We start from the raw sequence: 20,445 nt of genomic DNA on the forward strand, positions 1-20,445 counted from the left end.
GACTCCTGGGATAATTTGTAATCCTTTCAATATTGTAGTACCGTGTCCAAGAATTAACCCACATGTGGCATTGGGAAGAGGGCCAAAAATCCCGGTAGGGATGGCTTGTATTCCCATATTGGGAGCTAATAATGTGATGGAGGCGAAACAGAGGTTCAAACCTACACTTCCTGGTGTGGCGCGGAGGAGGTTTGAAATGGATTGTTTTGTGCTGGGTTGTGTTGTGTCGGGTTGTTTTGCTGTGGGACAAACCTTATAGCCCCAGAGGTCTGTCTGAGATTGGGGGTCTGGGGCTGACCCCGAATCCCGTTTCCCTGCTGGGGGAGGCGATTGTCATCTGTATCTGTCTTTGACCTGCATTCATTAGCCCAATGATATCCCCTTTTGCATTTTGGGCATAAACTTGTGGGTCTTGGCCTTGGGTTATTGTATTGAGACTTTTGGGCCGTAGGGCCGTCTCTGGCAAAATGGCCTGTCTGATCACATTTAAAGCATTTGTCATTATTTGTTTTCCCTCCTTGCTTGTGTGCAAGGAGGATCTCTTTTACAGCTGTAGCCATAGCTAAGCCTTGATGGTAGGCGGGGCCTATGTCAGCACACAGGCAAATATAACCTAAAAGATCCTCCTTTTTGCTATGTGGTTTGATAGCAGCCTGGCAGGCAGGATTAGCATTCTCATAAACCAATTGTCTAACAAGGTCAGAGTTATCCTCAGAGGTGCCAAAGAGATGCTCAGTTGCCTGTGAGAGGCATTCAACGAAATCAGAGAATGGTTCCTCAGGTTTTGGTTTTATTTTTGTAAGGGAGGAAGCAACTCCACCAGAGGGGAGCCTTTTCCACACTTTGCTTGCTGCCAGAGTGATCTGAGCAAAAAGGCCTGCCTCATATCGCATTTGGGCTTGTTGTGTAGCATATCGACCTGTTCCTGTTAGCATGGGAAGAGTATAATGATTTTTCCTGTTAGCATTGTCCTTAGCTAAAAGTTCCCACTGGTCTTGGAATTCCACCTTCCAGAGCAGATAGTTGCCCCCTGAAAGTGTAGCTCTGGCTAAATCCCTCCAATCTTTAGATGTAATCCAGCCTTGGGTTAAGGAATCTAAGACCGCAAGGGTGAAGACCGCTGTGGGACCATATTGGGATACTGCTGTTTTTAATTCTTTTAGGGCAGTTACTGGGAATGGTGTATGGCCCCTATTAGTCCTCAGCACTAGGGGCGGTGGGTCTGTGTCTGTATCACTGCCATGTGAGTCAGAGTCATTTTCTTCCTCACTATTATCAGTTTCTATATCTTGTCTCTGTAGATGCAGTAGCTGTCTTTTTGCTTCCCCTTTTTGTTGTAGTGGCCTGTGTTTTATCCCTTCCATGTTCCTGGCTTGGGGATCGATTCCCGCGTCTAATTCGCCTCTTTTGTCTCCCCCTTTCTCTAATTGTTTCATTGTCACCCTCTTGGACTGGTGCCATCTTGGGCAGGTCAGGTTGTCTCCCCGTCATTGTGTGAGTCATTGCCACCCGTGTCAGTTTGAGCAATTTCCGTTACCGGAAACAGTAAGGGATGTGCCACTTTTAAGGCGTCTGCTTTTGGAGGGTAGGTTGTCTCTGTTACCGGGAACATCATTGTGGGCAGATCATGTGGCAGACTTGAGATAGGCGCCATCTTAGGGAGTGGCAGACCAGAAACAGCCGCCATTGTAGGGGGGTTTACATGTAATGTTTGGAGCTCTAAAGCAATCATTTGTATATCCTTAGTTAATTGAACTTGTTGTAGATCATGAAATTGCTTCTCCAATGAAAGAAGGCAGGAGACGGGCCGGGTGATCGCTGAAGACGGGGGGGGGGGGTAGTTTTGCAGAGACGGGAGCCACAACTGGGAGGAAATGGAATTGGGCAGCCTCTTCCGCTAATTGTGACCAATCAACTTCCTGGCAACCAGAAAGATCAGGGTAGATAGGACGGCACGGAGGAAAGGAGGCAGAGGCACCATTTTGAGTATCGGGGCAGTGCACGCCATTTTGAGTTTCGGGGCAGTGCATACCCTCGTGGTCTCCAGAAAAAGGAAGTGGCAGCAAGTTGCTATCTTGAAAAAGCTCCGGGATATCAAGAACCACAGAGCCTGGAGGGCTGGGTGTTTTAGATAAGTCCAGTGGTTACTTAATACAATTGCGGGAGGCAGATAATGCAGCCTCACCCTGAGCAAGCATCTCTGTGATCTGGGGATCTGCGTGACGTTGTGTCAGCACCTCAGATATTAAAGTTCAATATGGAAAGGCAGTTACTGGGACCTTTTCTGGGGCAAAAAACCCATAGTAGTCTTTGAGAGCATCTCCTACTCTTTTCCACCTATTTGAATCGATGGTGCTCTCTAGAGGGAACCATGGACACAATGTATGTATAAACTGAAAGTACTGTAGCAAGTCTTTAGTCTTAACCTTAATCCCTCTAATCTTGAGTGACTCCCTGAGGCCATTCACGAACAATTTGGGTTCACTAAGTGCTTGCCCCATGCTAATCCCGTTCACCTACCATGATTCAGGTGAGACGTAAGGCGGCCGTCCACACAGATCACAAGAATGAAGTCCCGAAACAGTCATGCTGGCCAGCGCTTTACTCTTGTGAATGGACCTGCGTTGTTATCCCTTGTGCCAGGTCAAGCCCCACATTGGACGCCACTTGATCCAGCCCTCAGATCGGTCCATAGGCCTCGCCTGGAGAGGGGACGGGGATGGAGGGCTGGGCAAGAGAAAAGAGAGACGGAGACAGGATGAGATTCCAATCGAGTGTTGTTTATTCAGGAAGTGTACATGGCTTATATAGAGTCAAAGGGGACATGGCCTTACAGGATGGGCCAGCTTAGATCTTCTCATATGCCGTGGGCTTATCAGACTAGCAGGAAGTCATATGTAGGCACATAGGTAAGCGGACATGATGTCAACAAGAGGTGATTATGGGAGAATTAGGCTGAAGCGGGAAGGTGCTTACATCATGCGCATTGTAGGCGAGGGGAGGATCATGGGAAATATAGGCTGACACACAAAATGCCCTCAGGTGGGAGGGGCAGGACAGTGGCACCCATTCTGAGCCACTCTGTACAAACAGCATAGTTGTAAAGTACATTTTCCATTATGAGAGCTTGTGAGTGATTTATTTAAGATGCACATTTAACATTTCTTCTTAGATTAAGTGATTTACTCTCAGTAGATTTACAAGATATAACCATTGCCTATAATTCTGGCTGGGTTCCTGAAACTCTCTAATGTCCCACACTTTTCCTTTATAAAATGAAGGTGTGATGACATTTACTTATTAGGGCAATTTTCAGGAATTAACTTGGTTATTAAATGTAAATTTCCTAGAACAATGCTTAGCACCTAGTAAGAGATCAATGTAAGTATCTATAGTTCTGAAGATAAAACTAAGAAGAAGGTTAAATGAATATCTAAGAATATTTTAACAGTATTAAACAGTATTTAAACAGTATTAAAGCAGTATTTGAATTAAAGCATGTTCTGTGTATGTTTATTCTGCTAAAACAAATGCTATGTTGCTGTTTGACTTTCCATGTTTTCCAGGGCATTCATCTGCACAGCTCAAGCTTCATTTTCAGGTTTTGCTTCTTCTACTGACAAAAAGAATTAAACATCAGCATTCATTTCTCTATGGAGAATTACCATCTGAACTATCTGTCTGGCCCACTGACCTTATCTCCACCCACTGATACACATGTTTGCCATGAGTTGGGGGGTAATACTGGGAATCAAATTCAGGACCAAGCAGGCATTGTGTCACTGAGCTAAGTCCCTGACCTTACCAATTGTGGATAAGAATCTAGTTAAATTTACATATTTATGTTTGCTAATTTTATTTTTGTTATTATTCTAAGTGGAATAATTCTAGATAGGTTAAATAAACATAAAATAGCAAAATCTGGAACTTTGCTTCCAATTTACATAATATTTATTGATGATTTTAGTCTGCAGATGGTCTTCATCATATAGTAATTAAAATATCCAAGCTTTTTTCAATTTATAACCTCTCTTACATCACTTAAAGCCTCAGTGTCCACTCATTATAACTGAAAGTAGGAAAATTAGGAAAATGTTAATAACATTTACCCTCTAAGCTCTCTCTTCCTTTTATATAACCATATCCAAGATTTTTATGGTCACAATTTACTGACTACACCATGTGCTGGGAACTCTTAATTTTCTTTTGTGAAATTCTTGCTACAATGAACAATTAACTTACTTTTATCTGTCTCCTTTATTTAAACTCCTTCAGACATGTGAGCTTCCTAAATTTTGTAGCGAGAATTTGTCCTTCAGCAATACCAAAGCTGTTCCTTCAAATTTCCCTATTGTGGTAATGAAATTTTGGGAAAGTCTTCCAAAGAAAGATGAATAGCTATCCATCTCCAAACTCTAGGAATATCTGATATGACATACTATTGCCTCACTTCCCAAACAGGTTAATTAAACTTGAGAGCTGATTTTAGGATAATTAAATTAATATCACTTTTATCATCTTTTCTCAGGGATTGGCCTATATTACATCACACAACCTAGTCTTCTGAACATTTATCAGTAATGGAGCAGATAAACTTAATTCTTCATTTTATTTTTTATACATAACTTCAATTTTCATATAAAAGAATAATCTTAAAGTATTTGGTATAAATTATGCACATAAGTAAGTTAAAATTTTTACTATAACTCCATTGAATATTACATGAAAGTTTTATTAAAAGAAATTCTAGATGCTTATTAAACAAGAAGTAAAAATATTCAGGAGCTTAAAATAAATTAAAAGAAAAGTATGAACATAGGCAGTTCTATTTGTGGGACAGGGATCAAAAGTAAGGCCTTTAAGAGGTGGCTAGTATACTTCAGCTGCAGTAAGGCTGATTTTCTGCTTCAGGCTTTCAGAGGTACCCTGAGGCACAGTTCTCATTAGGAAATGAGCAGGTAGTGTCCTATCATCTAGCTGATTTCCTGTGGAAGGATGAAATTGATCCCTAGATAAGTGTTCAAGCTTTTCTGACCATTTTGTCTGATAGAAAAGAATACAATTTTATATGAAATGTTTAACTTCATTCTGAATGAATTAGTTAATAAGTATTAAGTATGCTTATATTTCAGTAATTAAAACTTGTATTTCAAATTGGTTTTATAAGCTTGAATTTTGATTGTTGAATTGCGACCATTTAAATTGATGATTATATTATTGGTTTATCCTTGTCTCAATATTTTCCTGTTGTTGGTTCCCTTTTTCACCCTCTGCTGAATTACTTGCCTTGCTTAGTGAGTTCATTGTGATGTAGTGAGTGGAGTTGTAGTTTTCATTATCTCTTTCTAAAATGTCTTCAGAACATTTTGGAGTGTTGGTTTAGTCAACATGAGTTACTTCAGGTATTATTAGTCCTGGAAGTCTCTTACACTTCCAGCAATTTTGAAAGACAGTTTGCACGTGCATCAATCTGGACTGGAGGAGTATGCCATGAGTCTGACAGGATTAGTTTTATTTGTGATTTGTTTGTTTTCTTTAACAGCATTTAATATTCTGTTCTTCTGTTGAATTTCTGGAATCTGGGCTATTATATGAAGATTTTTTTTGAAATTGTGAATTGGAGTTCTATATTCCTCACTTACATGCATGTGAAATTCTTTTTCCATCCTTGGAAAATTTTCTGCCATTAATTCTGTGAATACTTTTTTCATGCTACTGGCTATATCTTTTGCTTTTTTACTTATCTCAAAACGTCTTATGCTATTCTTCTTTACGTTGCCTAGCAGTTGTTGGATTGACCTTTTTTTGTGGTCCCTTGCCATTTTTAAGAAAATTTTCTTTTTATTATCCTAACCATAATTCTGTCTTCTATATCTGATAGTTTGTCCTCACATTGGCTATGTATGTTTTCAATAAAATTTTAAATCTTTTAGATGTCTGTTTGAATCTGTTGTATGAATTCCATTTCTTTTCTATGTTGGGCATTCATCATTTCCATAATTTTCTTAAGGTTTTCAATAATTTTTATCTGTGTATACTTGAGTCAATAAGCATGCCTTTCATTACACTCATTGTCTCGGTAGTTATCTGAGAAATTATTTCTGATTTAAATGTTTTCTAGAGCCTCATTTATCTGCTTTATGGCTTCCTCTGTTGCCACTTCAGAAGGTCCATGCAGTTGGATTTCAACCAGTTTCACCTCGCTGACTCCTGGGTATACCTTTAGTGAGTTGGAAGCCTGGGGTTGCATCTTGCTTCTGTGTCTTGTTTGTTTGTTTGTTTACTTAATTCCTGGACTGACTTTTGTAAATTACTTATGGCAGGGAACTTTGTTGCTAGTATTGAGAATTGTTAGGAAATGAATACTTCTCACAGATGTCTTCCAAGTGTTTCTGGTTTCTGAATGATGAGTCTTTTGCAAGATCCCATTTATTCAGTTTATTGGGGATGAGAAGATGGTGCATATTTGGCTTACTTAGTCTCTGGTTTTTTGGCACTGACATGTATAGCATTGTTTACGATGTGGAAGGAATCTCAGTCTTTGCATTCTACGAAGTGTAATTGGTTAGCACAATTATGTCACGTTGGCTAAATTAGTGTAATCAGCAATAGCAATATGACACACTGTGGTAACTATCAGTTTACCAACTTTAACTGTATGAACTGGATTTGTGGTTATAACAAAATCTAAAACAAACCAGAACATTTTATATAATATATATGGCCTCAATATGATGATTTTACTCTCAGCAGAGAAAAGTATAAAGGGAATGGGGGAAAATAGAGCAATAGAATAGGAAGAGATTAAAAGTAAGGCTGGAGGACAAAAGATTATGCAAACTTTGGGAAACTGGTGAAGCAGGCAGGAGTGAAAAATCAAGGAAGGAATAAAGACAAGAATAAAACTGAACAGCAGAAAAAATATGATTGGAAACAATTTTCATATTTATGTAAAAGCAAGAAAAGTCTAGGAAAAACAAAAGAAAAGAAAAGAAAAAAATGCCCACTTCAGAGCATGTCTCTGCTGTCACTGGTGGACAAAATGGGCGGCCACAGCCCATATCCAAGTTGATTAATCCCAGCAAGCCCGTAGCTTTAGTTCCACTGAAATTCAGTCAAGTTTCTGGTTTTGCTCAGGCTGCAAAAATGTTTCCTCCTGATGGCTTGAACTGGCTCCTTTTTGGTCTACACTAGGCTCCCTAATATTCTGCCAACTTGACCTTGGTTCCACCTCACTCCAACTCAGGGAGGCACTAGCTGGAGCTAGCCCACTCTTTCCTTAAATTCCAAATCTCCACTGAGGTGACTGTTTAACCCAAATAAATTACCAGCCGCCGCAGTGCACTGTGTGGACTGCTTTTCTGCATGGAGACCACTGGATTTGTCAGCAATCAACCTGCATCTGCAGGTGTGAGCCGCCCTTCCCTCTCAGTGAGTCAGAAGTAAGGGAGAAGTGCCACGTGCTACATCTTCCTTCTGCAGTGAAGTCTGCCTCAGCCCTCTCCCCATGGGTTCAATTCTTGCTTCACATTGTTGCTGAGTTCTGGGGACCCACTTCCTTCCTTCTCTTCCTAACATTGCTGTATTCTCTTGTCTAGACACCAAATCTCAGAAAGTCTTTTTCTCTGATGTTCACCACCCCATCATCTTACAGACCCAAGTTCTGGAATTTTTTAATATGAAAAATTTGAAAGATAATTTTATTTCAGTAAACAGAATCTCTTTTGTTTTCCTCATTAATGCACTTTTGAGAAGTTCTGTTTAGGCAAACTAAGTGTTACTTATATAGTTACCTCATTGAGATAACAAAGAAAGACCCTATTTCTGGGAAACTGTGATAGATGTTGACAGAAAATGATCCTGAGCTAATGTGAGGCAAGGTTCATTGCAGTGCCCTTTTGAGTTTGACAAGGAAAAGCCATGCTTTATAGCAGAGGAGACAATAAAAACTAGGTATTGGCAATATGACATTGAAAGGTAAAATATGGATCAGTCTTTATTGTAGCAAAAATGAAAAATTACTAAGTCCCTTCAGAAAGGAAGGTTAGCTGCAGTCTAGTTTAGTAAAAATCACACAGATGGGTGTATTTATCATTTGTTGTTGTATAAAAGTGATTAGTAGGATACTGGCTAATCCTGATTTATTAATTTATATTTTTATGACATAAGTGGTACAGTCATAAAGTTTATTAATATCTTTGGTAAAACCAAAATGAGTCTATAATCTCAAACTATATTTAAGTTTTTGGCATAGTGCAAGTCTATAATCCCAGTACTTGGGAGACTAAAGCAGGAAAATCATTGTGATTTCCAAGGACAGCCTGGACCACATAGCAATACCCTTTCTCAATAAGCCAAAAAGGAAATACAAACAAACAAACAAACAAACAAAAAACTAGAGATAATTCATCTAAATAGGAGTTCCAATAAATTAATACAAGTTCATTTGATTATTTACTACAACAAATATATTTCTCCTAACTCATAAATTTTGTCTGCATGTTTGAGCTCCTTTTTATGTGAAATACAGGTGGGAAAATGTGTTCAATGGTAAATATGTGTTTTTTTGCTTTTGGCGAAAAGGGATTATTTTCCTTCCATGTGCTTTTTTATGCATAGCTACTATTTTTGGTGTTTGGCATGACAGATAAATCAAGCTGAAATTCAATATTAGCACTGAAACTTTACTACTTTGTCTTACTGTTTAACTTAGCTCTTATTAGCTAAAATTAAATTTTTCTAGAAGATTGTTTCACCTGCATGTCTAAAGATGCATAAATCAGAAATCATTAATTTATATGGGGAATGAATGGGCCGCACTATTACTGAGGTTCTTTGGAAGGACACACAGAAGTGGCGAGGTCTTATAAGTGGCACTCTCCTTTTTGATTTAGACTGATCATTATTCACTGGGTCATACATAATACAGAGATACGTTCTAGACAGACATTATTATAGATTTGTGAAGGTCATCACATAATGTGTTATTAACCTACAGTATATCCTCAGATGTGAGGGGAGACATAAAGGAAAAAGAAATCAAAAGTGTTTTTAGTGAGTCACACAGATTTTTTACTTCACTATTTGGCTGACTTTTGCAGAGTGCCCTTTCACTATTAACTTTCAGGTATTTACTTGCTTTTCTGATTGGTGACAATTTCTTACATAAGTATTCTATCATTGAAGTATCAAAAGATATATTGCATGATAAACATACATATTTTAGCATCAATTCTTGTTTCAGCAAAACAAAACATAATAATAGAAACTAAGTACAAATACTCCTTTCCTGCCTCCAATATTAAGTGACATCAGATAACATATTGGCAAACAAAATGAGAGACAAGATTGTAAATAAAACAATTGAAATTTGGGGGCATTTATGACTCTTGATGCTGACATTTTTCCAAGAAAATGTGACATAGTAAGACTTGCTTGTTGGATTAAGTTCTGATGTGTAATTGATACCACATGAAGTCTGAATTACTAGAATCAGGCTCATCTTGTTTTCTGTGCTATCTGCTCAGGCAGGGAGCATAAGAAATAGTTTAGGCCCCTGGGTGCGCCTTCCTTTCCAAGCTAGCAGCTTTGTACTCTCTGTTCTAATCTCCTGTTCTGTCCTACATGCTAGATGCTGTGATTTGAGTATGGTCTGAATGCATCCCCCAGGATTTCATTTGACCATTTAATCTCCATTGTGAAGTATTACAAAGGTGGAAATTTCATCCAAGCACAGTGCTTAGAAATGCTGCCTTTGGGAATGACTATATTAGAAAATTCAAAGTTCAGTATGTGGCATATACCTATAATCGAAGCACTCAGGGGGCTGAGTCAGGAGGATCACCATGAATTTGAGTCCTTCCTGGGCTTTGTAGTGGGTTCAAGGGAAGCCTGAACTACATAGCTAAACATAGTCTTAAAAAAAAAAAAAAATCTTAGAAAAGCTGAGGATTTAGGTCAGTGGGTTAAGTGCCTGTCTGGCAAGTGCAAGGTCATGAGTTCTACCCTCAGTGCCAAAAAAAAAAAAAAAAAGGCTTTGAAAATTTCATTAGGGTGGAGCTCACCTAAACCATTCCTGGTGATATCCTGTGCTGACCTAGGACTCCAGCAGAAAGAAACTTTCATTGTATCGTTAACGGATGTGGTGCCTCAATCTTGGACTTGAACCAAAGCGACTCTCTGTTAAATGAAGTTATTCTTATGATTTGGATCTGAAACTTCTGTCCTCAAAGAACATGTGACAAAAGCTTAGTTGCTAATATGTGACAAAATTGTAAGGTGGAGCAAAATTTAGGGGGCACAACCTCATTAAAGGAAGGAGGTAATTTAGGAGGTAATTTAGGTATGGCCTTGAAGGGTGTATTGGAATCCCTCTCGCTGTGTCTCTGTGTCTCTGTGTCTCTGTCTCTCTCTGTCTCTGTCTCTGTCTCTGTCTCTCTTTTTCTCTGTGTCTCTCTCTCTTTGTGTGTGTGTGTGTGTGTGTGTCTTGCCATGGTTCCCAGGCATAATAATGTGTGTTGTTACCCTCCATCACACTGTCACTGCCATGATGATGTTGACCATGAAATGAAGTTGGACTTCTGAAATGGTGAATCAAAATAAAACTTTCCTACTTTACATAGCTTTTTCTCATGTATTTTGTCAAACTGATGAAAAGTAAACACGATTACTCAGTTTGTGTTCTTGTATTCTTAGCAGCAGGATATAGACTAAAATATTTAAAAGTCACTCTGCTGAGTCATGCAGGGGGACATCAAAGCATGAGGACTTATAGCTTAAACACCACACATAGTATTTTAAAAATTTGTGTTCAAGAATACTTCTGCTTCACTAGGTCTCTATGTAGGAAGTGAGGTCTTTGTCATTTACTTCATGGAATAGTTTTCTGCTTGGATTGGAATAATCAAAGAATATAGTGAAAAGTGTAATCTTAGAAATTTCCTTCAGTAAAGAACCCGTAGTCCACATTGCATTGAATAGAAGCTTTTCATTATTCGTCTTAAACCTACCTACGCACCCTATCTCTTCAAATACCTAAGCTATTCCTAAATTTCACTCTATTCATTTTTGAGAAACAAGTTCAACATCAGTGTCTCAATAAAGATTTTTTTTCTTTCAGAAAACTTCACTTTGGTCAGAGTACCTAAACACTCTAAAGCACTGATTTAGTTGCATAACTGCTTCTACCTGCAATATGCATAGGTGTCACAGCATAGTCTACTCTCAGTACTGAAAAACAGGCCCCAAGTTATTGTTACACCAAAGAAAGATGCATACAGATTCAGGACTGCATGGACTGCCGCTTACTGGGGAACTTATTGAAAGAAGCATGATCTTGAATAGCAAGAAGATCAAGTCAATTCTACAAATTTGGGTCAGGAGGAGGGGTGAGTATTTTGGTGAAGACAAAGGGACTTCATCTAAGATTGTATATACCTGGCTTCTCTCAAGCAGGTCGAAGAGTCAGACCCAACCCTTTTTTGAGGTTTGGTTTTAATTATTTCTCTAACGATTTGGTTAATTTTTATGTGCTAAGAAGTTTTGCATGAAAAGCTGCCTAGGGAGTGCTCAGAGGCAATCAGCAAGGGTATGTGTATATATACCCTTATATATATGATGTAGTCATGTAATGCTGAATCTGTGTGTTCCATGCCATATAAAATGCTCTTGCATTGTCCTGAAACCCTTTTATCTGCAGTGTACCCTCAACCTGCTAGGAGTTTTAGGGTTCTTTAAGGTACAGGCTGTGAGACCATTTGTTGGAGTTGCATGCAGAATCTGTAGCAGCATTAGGGAAAAAGGCATGAAAACAGAAAGAGAAAGAAAATGGAAATAATAATAATGATTTATTTTTCTCAACAAGAGCACCAAGAACTAAACCAACAATTTACCTCGTCTTCTATAAAATGGTGAATGGGCAGATTGGAACAAAGACCAAGTTGAGTTCCCCAAGACATTAATTCATTCAGGACATAAACCCTAAGGAGAGGTCCACAATCCAACAGGACCAGTGGTACCAATTTAGGATGACTGGAGACTGGAACAACAGTGAACACAATCTGACTTACCTGATGGAACAACCTTCTGAGCACCTACTGAACTGTTCCCTACATTAGATTCAATGCCTGTGGTGGATGAAATAGAAGTGTCGTCTGTCTGTGCATTAACTCTGGCAGAACAGCACCTGGATATTGATGACCTTTGGGGCAGGAGGCAGAGCCTCCAAAGATCATGAAGAACAAATATGTCTGCTGTATGGGTATTTTAATTCATTAATACATCATCAAAGATTTGAGTTTTGTTTTCCAACGTGGGTTTGCATACTGGGGCCTACATCTGCTGACTTAATAAACCATACTCTTTATTTACTGGTTCTGCCCATGGAGGGTTATTTGGCACCAAATACAAATGGTATATCCTGTAAAATGGGCTCCTCAGTCACTGTCAATGCAGCAGCATACTTATATTACACTCATCTTCTCAAGGTCTTTGATAGTGGAAATGTAATTTGTCCTCTTGCTAGGAAAACTCTTAATGAAGACTACAAGACAGTCTCCCTAGGATAAAGCATATTTATAAAATTTATTGTTTTGCAAAGGTCAGTATAACTAATCTTCCGGTCCTGAGTGTATTAGTGTAAAACAATGCTGCAAACAGCATAAGTCCAGAAGAGCATGCACAGAGCTAAGTGAGGATGAGTACAGAATTTTTCCAGTAGGTGAGTAATGTTTTACACGGTAGCACAGACAGGAGGTATCATCTTGTTTAACTGCCTATAATCAATAATCATTCTGTAAATCCCATCTGGCTTGTTTATTGTCCAGACAGGACTATTGAAGACATTGTGAGAAAGTCATAAAAATCCTACGTACTCTAATTCTTTTATGATCTCTTCAATCTTAGCCTGTCTACCTGGAAACATGTACTTCCTGGTATTTACTGCCTGATAAGGGGCATGAAGGCTAACAGGCTTTCAGTTTGCTTTCTTCCACAATACCTCTGAGTCTAAGTCCTGTCACAGAAGACTGTCATGCCTCTTCTGTTAGGATATCCTCTCCTATGACAAGATTAACGTGAAATATGGAGCAGGGATCCTCTCTCATTTCCTAGATGCAACGCTTGTTTACTCCTGTGGTTTTATCCTCAGAATTCACCAGTAACTGACCAGGAGCTCAGAAAAATTTGTGAGTTGCAATGTGTGAGTGCACATTCATCATATGTAACAAAGCTGTGTGCTTTTTCCCTTGTTTGTAGTGCGAGAGTAACTCATGAGCTGCACCTGAATCCCCTGCATTTGCTATAATCCTCAGTCCCAGTCAAACTTTGATTTGGGGAGTCCCATCCAGCAGGTGCTAGCAAGGCACTCTTTTTTTCCTCTACAGAAAGAGAAAAGGACAGTCTACAACTGTTGTCCAAATCTGTGTTCTTTCCACAGGCTAACCAAATTTCATTTCATTATCTATCTTTTTGTAAAGGCTCTCAGCATGAAGAAAACCATAGCCTATCTGCTTTTTCTCTTCCTTTCTCCATGAAGTTAATATACTTTTAAAAAAGAACTTGATGATATTTCATTATAAACTCGGAGTTTAAATCTTTTCACTAGCGCAATATGCCATGATCTGACACCTAAATTCATTTCTTATTGTTTTAAACTTCTCAATGTTACAAATATAAAAATGTCCAGCAAAGCTGGCCTTTTGGCTCTTTGTCAAATAAACAAAGTATTTTCCCAGAAAGTTGGGAGGGTTAAGTCAGAAATGTGGATTGAGAAGTATAACACAGGTGAATTTATTTCATCTAAATTTTATAGTCAGAAAGTGCGCATAAAATGAAATTATAATGGTACAGTAGAATATGATCCATTATCATTTGATCTTGTAGGGGAAAGGGGTAATGACAATGATGCTTATCAGAAAGAAGAAGGAATTAGAAATGCTTCAAAACAATGCTGTCTCACAAGCTCAGTGAGAAGAAATATCAAGGGATCCATATGTCAGAGATCTTTCTGGATAAAAACCTAATAATGGTTTGATTTGGAAATGGATCAATACAAAAAATTTGGACTAAATGATTTGAGCATTTTTGTATTTTAACATAAGAATTTAACATTGGATTCTGGGGAGTTGACAGGTAATCCATGGGCCATGGTGGAGAAGCTTGCTTGTCAAGAAAGGGGAAGATTAGTGAGGATACAAGGTGTTTGGAGACATGAAATCATTGGGGCAATGGAGAGCATCTGAGATAGTAAAGCTATGACAGCCGGTCAGTGGAGTCCAGCAGGGACTTACAGTTCTTGGCTGGCTTCCCTTCCTACTTCACAAGCCAGCAAGCATTTCATTTCTGATTATTCACTTGATACCTCTTTGTGGCCAGAGCTGAGAAAGCTCTCTGGCTGAGAGCGTTCATACCACTTGATTGTGCCCACCTAGATTGTTTAGGATAATTTCCCTATTTCAAGGTTCTTAACTCAGTCAGTTGTATAAAATCCTTTTGATTTAAAATTAACATGTTCACAAGTCTTGGGGATTAAGACATGGTTATCTTGAGAGGGACATTATTTTACTTACCATGACCTAATATTCTAATGTTGGCATGTAAAAATTCTTTAAAATTTTATGTATCTTTAGATAATTCTGGGTATAGTTGTATATTTCAAAAAGATTGGATTTAATCTATGAATATGAGTAATATACATTAGAAAACCAATTTAATTATAGACTAAAAGTTAATATATTTTTTAAAATATCTTGATATATAATATCTCCTGTCAGAGAAAATACATATACACACACACATACATACACCCATAAAGAAAAATATTCTTGGAAAATCAGAAATAGGAGGAAATTATATTGTTTGTTTATGTGTCTATCCAAAATCTGCACATATCATACATGTCTGGCTCTGTTTTCTGTCCCTTTAACCCAACCCTAATTTTTCCTAGAAATAGAATATATGGTTTAGTGTAGTTTTGACTCACTGATAGTGTCTCTATTCAAGTATATACCTCAATGTTGATTTTCTGCCAGCACTTGCTTAAAAATTATGTGTGATAAGATGGGGTTATTAGAGTTCACTGACACAGTAGTATGTCTGACCACCTACATTTGATTCTTAGAACCACAAAATATTAATAAAAAATCATAGACATTAAAAGTCTGTACATGCACTGCATAAGGGTACAGATTAATAAAAGAATTAACCCCTGGCACAATCCTTGATCAAGGAGCATGAGAATATAGCTATTGAAGGCACACTAGAAATTTCTGGAGATCCCAGACATAAGTGTAAGAGTAAGTAGGCAATTACTTCAAGTTTGACTGACATGCTGGTTTATTTTATCTCAAACTGAACTCCAAAGTTTACTTACGCAAGTGAGGAGGTCTAACATTATTTCAGACGATGTAAATATCTATGTAGAGAAGTAAAAACAATATGTAGTTTTAAAAAGGCTGTTAGAGTAATGGAGAGTAGGAATGTTGATATGTGGATATGCATTAGAAGAACAGTAACACAATTGCCATGAATCTATGAAACAATATAGGAAAGGAGAGAAAGTCCATTCAAAACGTGAACACCTCTGAATAAGCCACCTCTGAATACATTGAACAAAATTCTATAAGAAACCAATGTTGAAATTTAAAAAGTCATATTTAATGATAATTATATAATATATAAACTATCATAGGATTGCATAAGCTTCAACAAATAAATTATTTACAGAAGCAATACACATTTACTTTCACAAAACATCTTTTAGAATCACCGTTAGGCACAGATATTTGGAAAAAGCTGTATTGTAAGTCCAACTCAGGGAAGATATTTTCCCAATGTTACAAATATTAGTGGATCTAGAAAATACAAATCAATAGGATTCTTAGTACATGGTGTTTTGGCTTCTGTCTAGATGTCTCACAAAGACCCAAGCAATCATGGGGGGTAAGAAGCCTAATTGAGGTGACAGGATCTGGAGTGTGTTGAGATCAAGGATGAGGGGTTACTAAATCAGTCCACTGATTGGTTTGGCATTGGAGTAAGGGTGTGTGTGTTACGCATGTCCTAGAGCAGGTCACCTGCGTAAAGTATAAGAGACAGAAAGAGGGTAAATGCACTCTTGCTTTCCTGCTTGCTGGTCTATTTCTCCACTGATACCACTCTGCTATGCCACCCTACCTAGGCACCAGCCATCTGTGGACTCACACTTTGCAAACTGTGAGCCAAACAAACCTTTCCTACATTAATTTTTGGAAATTGGAATCTTTGAATAATTTAATGAGGAAATCAGCAGAGAAAAATCAATCAGGTTACTAACTGCAAATAGATGAATATGTAAGTTCCATGTGATGGGTATTTTGTTGGGTAATTTTGTTTCAGTAATGAAAAAAGTAACTAAGATTTGGCTTGGCAAGCAGTAACAAAGGAATCATTACATTTTATAGCATAACTTTAAATATTAAGATAATAGAAATTCAGACAAGTTAAATCTTGAAGAGAAATGTGATCACTGGAGTAAAATTGTTTCACGAGGTTGAATTAGAGAAGAGGATTAAAAGAAAAAGTGAGATATCGAAATTCCATGATTTCCACTTTTGTATTTATAGGACACAGTGACATTTGTTTTTCTACAATAGTTTAATTGTAGAAACTGTAATTTCTTTAATTTTATCTATGACTCATTGTTGAAGAGGGGTTGAAAAGAGGAGAGTAGAATTGGGAAAAAAGGAGAAACAAGATCTATCTCATACAGGTACAAATTCTCCATGAAAAATGAAGAACACTTGTGGAATTACCCACAGTGTAATAATAAATGTTAAAGATGGAAGTGATGTGGGTCAGCTTCAAACCTGAATTTAAACACTACTTCAAGATTAATTTTTTTTTTTAAACCAAGGATTGAACTCATGATCTCACACTTGCCAGGTAAGCACTTGTGCCCCTGGGCTAAATCCCCAGCCCTTAACTTCAGGGTTTCCTGAAGTCATTAGAGTTTATGTTAAGAAATCTTAGGTTCTGAGTAATTTAATGAGGAAGTTGGCAAAGAAAAATCAATCAGCTTATGAATACACATATTTGTATGTGATGGAAATATAGACTGCTTTCCATAGAAAATGAAAGATGAGTCCCAGCCAAGTGAATATTCTGTGGCAGAGATGTGGAAAATCAGGGGTATGCTTTTGCTACTTCTCATTTGTCCAGTAACTGGAAATGCTTAGTTGTGAGATTACACTGCCCCGGGTTCAGTTTTGAGCTCTCTGTTTCCTTGTCAGCAAAGAGACAATGTAACCATAATATATAGTGCTTCTCTTTTAACTTCTTCAGTCTTCAAATAATGTAAGCCTGGTGGATGGATTACAGCTATAATCACAAGGATGTAGCATCAGGCCAGATGATTTAAATTTTTATTGTGATGATGACAATTACCATGAATGTAGTTTCAATGAAGTTTTGAGTTGAATTAGGAAATTATGATCTCATGTCAGACACTCCTAGTCATCTAGGTTTATCAAAATACAAAAAGCCATTTGGAGACACTGATATTATACTGGGTAGGAAGATTTTTAGGGTCTTACTTAAAAATTTCCTTAAATATTAAGTAGCTGTGATCTTCATGCTGAAATGAACTTTTATGTTTATGTGAAAGATATTTCTCTGCTTCATGTTGGAGGAATTTCAACTTCAAATAGGAAAAAAGACAATGAAAAGAGAAATAACTATTCTGAGTAAAATATCCAGAAGTGGGTTTTCATACTGCTTTTAGCTTCCTTCCTTCCTTCCTTCCTTCCTTTTCTCTCTCTCTCTCTCTCTCTCTCTCTCTTTCTTTGCTTTCTTCTCTCTTTCTTTCCTTTATCCCTTTCTCTTTCTTGACTGGTATCTGATATTTGGTCATACTTATGAGGCAAAATGTGCTATTTTGATTCATGTATATATTGCACGGTGATCAATTCAGGGTCATGAGCACAGCCATTAATGTAGACTTATCATTCCATTATTGTTCTTGTAAATCCCTCTTGCACCTATTTTGAGTTACATAAGGCATTAGTAATATTGTAATCACCTTAGTATGCCATACAGTGAAAACCTCATTCATTTAATTAAACACCTTGTACCTGCTGCCAAGACCACTCTTCTTCTTACTTTCCCTCTATTCTTTTTAGTCTTTGGTAAACATCACTCACCCAATTTTCTGAAATCACTTTTTAATACTATATTGTACTTATAGGTGATCAAATAGTATTTATCTCTCTACGCCTGCCATACTTTACTTAACATAACATGGTTTAGGTTCATATATGTCATCACAAATGATAGGATTTCATATTTCTTTATTGATATATAATATACCATTATGTAACAATATTTACATAGTCTTCAACCATTTATTTGTCGATTGTAGTCTTAGATTGATTTCACATCCTAACTATTATAAATAGAGCTTTAATAAACAACTGTTTTTTGAGATTATTTCAATTATTTTTCTCTGAATATATACCCAATAGTGGGCCTGCTAGTTCATATAAAAATGATTATTTGCTTTTTGGTCTTGAGAGAGCTTCATATTGCTTTTCATAATGGAAATACTAGTTTACCTTCCTGCCAACAATTTATAAAAGCTACTGTTTCTCCAAATTCTCATGAGCACTTGCTTTGTTTGTTTGTTTATTAATATCCTTCCTTCATGGGATAACGTGCTACCTTTTTTGTGGTTTTGATTTTGCCTTCTTTCATGCTTACTGTTATTAGCGGTTTTTCATACATCTATTGGCTGTTTTAAATTGTTCAGCTTTTTCTTTTTTTTTTTTTTTTAGAAAGTGGAAGTACTATACATCAAAAAGTTTGGAAAAATTACAGTCAGCTTAAAGGCACCTAGGACAAGGCTTTTACAGATAGTGTATTTTCTAACTTAAATTGGTTTTCTTTGATAGATAATTATTTTTATTTGATTTTTAGGAAAAATACTTTCATGAAAACTATTATTGCACAGCTGTTATTTCCTCTCACTACTAATTAGCTCATTGTAAAAGTCAATCTGTTATTATTTTGAGTCTAGTTACTTCACTAACTCACTTGCCCCAAAACATTATGTAACTTACTTATTCGCATTTATTTTTGAAGTTGGTGTGACATAATATTCTGGCTGATATCACAATTCAAGTACAATTCACTTTTATCTTCAATGGTTATTACTTACCTGTGTGCTTCTTTGTCCTGATGTCTAGTCTCCTATTACTTCACACTTTTTAGTACCATGGAGATTTTATTAGTTATGTAATTGTGAATGTTAAATGTATTCCTATATCTCAATTAATTGATTTCAAGTGTCAATAAAATATAATATCTTGATTGCAGACAAAACTTCCATTGGAAAGAAGTAGTTGACCAGAGCAGAATTAAAAGAAGAAATACAGGACACTCAGGCAAAAAAATATTCAGTACAAGACTGAACATTGGGAAACAGGCATTATTCATCAGACAACAGGGGATGTGATATGCTATTCCCATTTATTCTTTATCTATAACGTTGCAATATTTTTCTGATTGTAATTATTTCTTACTTCCATCATATTACTATTTATACAACAGGATTTTAATGTTTCAAAACCAGCAAATAGTTAAGGATATTAAGTACTGTGGTCCCTCGGTTCTCAAAGTCAATTTTTTCTACAATTCTGATTACACACCAAGTTGGATGAGAACTGCCAAATTCGGTGGTTAGTTTCAATGCTAATCTTATGGGGAAATTTGATTCAGCTCTTATCCAGTTCGGTTTGTGAACAAAACTGTGGACAGAATTGAGTGTGTGAACTGAGGCACTACATAATATAAGACATATGGGTATATTATTATATGATTATTGTGCACACACATTAACATGCCTTGCTTAGACACACATAGAAGAGGCATATAAACACTATGCATATACATATATGTAAAATATATGTGAGATCTACAGAAGCCCCATATACATAGCTATGGTATGTCTACATGCATGATACATAGTCACACACATGAAAAAGGCACACAGGCCACTTGGCACATTCACACATAGATCATGTATCTTACTCTTACACAAATCACGTACGCTCTGAAACTTGAAATCTAGTCTGTGTATCTTGTACTAGGGAATGTGTAAGTCTGTATTATCCTTTAACATCCTTTCTTTGTTGCACATTTGTTTAAAAAGCATATAGTTATTTCTTAATAATAGATAAAATAATTTATTTACATTTATACATATTCTTATCTATCTTTACTTTAAATATGATTTTTCTAACATTTTCTTTAGACTGTCACAGAAGTATACTATGTGTTTATACACTGAATAAAGAAAAATGAGTTCTCTATTTCAATAATTTTTACATCTTTAAGGAAGAGGTTAGTTATTTTTAGAGTTGTTAAAAGTCTTATAATAAACAATGAAATCATAAAATTAGTTCTGAAATTCAT

Source organism: Cavia porcellus, unplaced genomic scaffold, assembly GCF_034190915.1.
Source record: "Cavia porcellus strain 051 isolate PalLab524CR breed Dunkin Hartley unplaced genomic scaffold, mCavPor4.1 scaffold_1, whole genome shotgun sequence".
Taxonomy (NCBI): domain Eukaryota; kingdom Metazoa; phylum Chordata; class Mammalia; order Rodentia; family Caviidae; genus Cavia; species Cavia porcellus.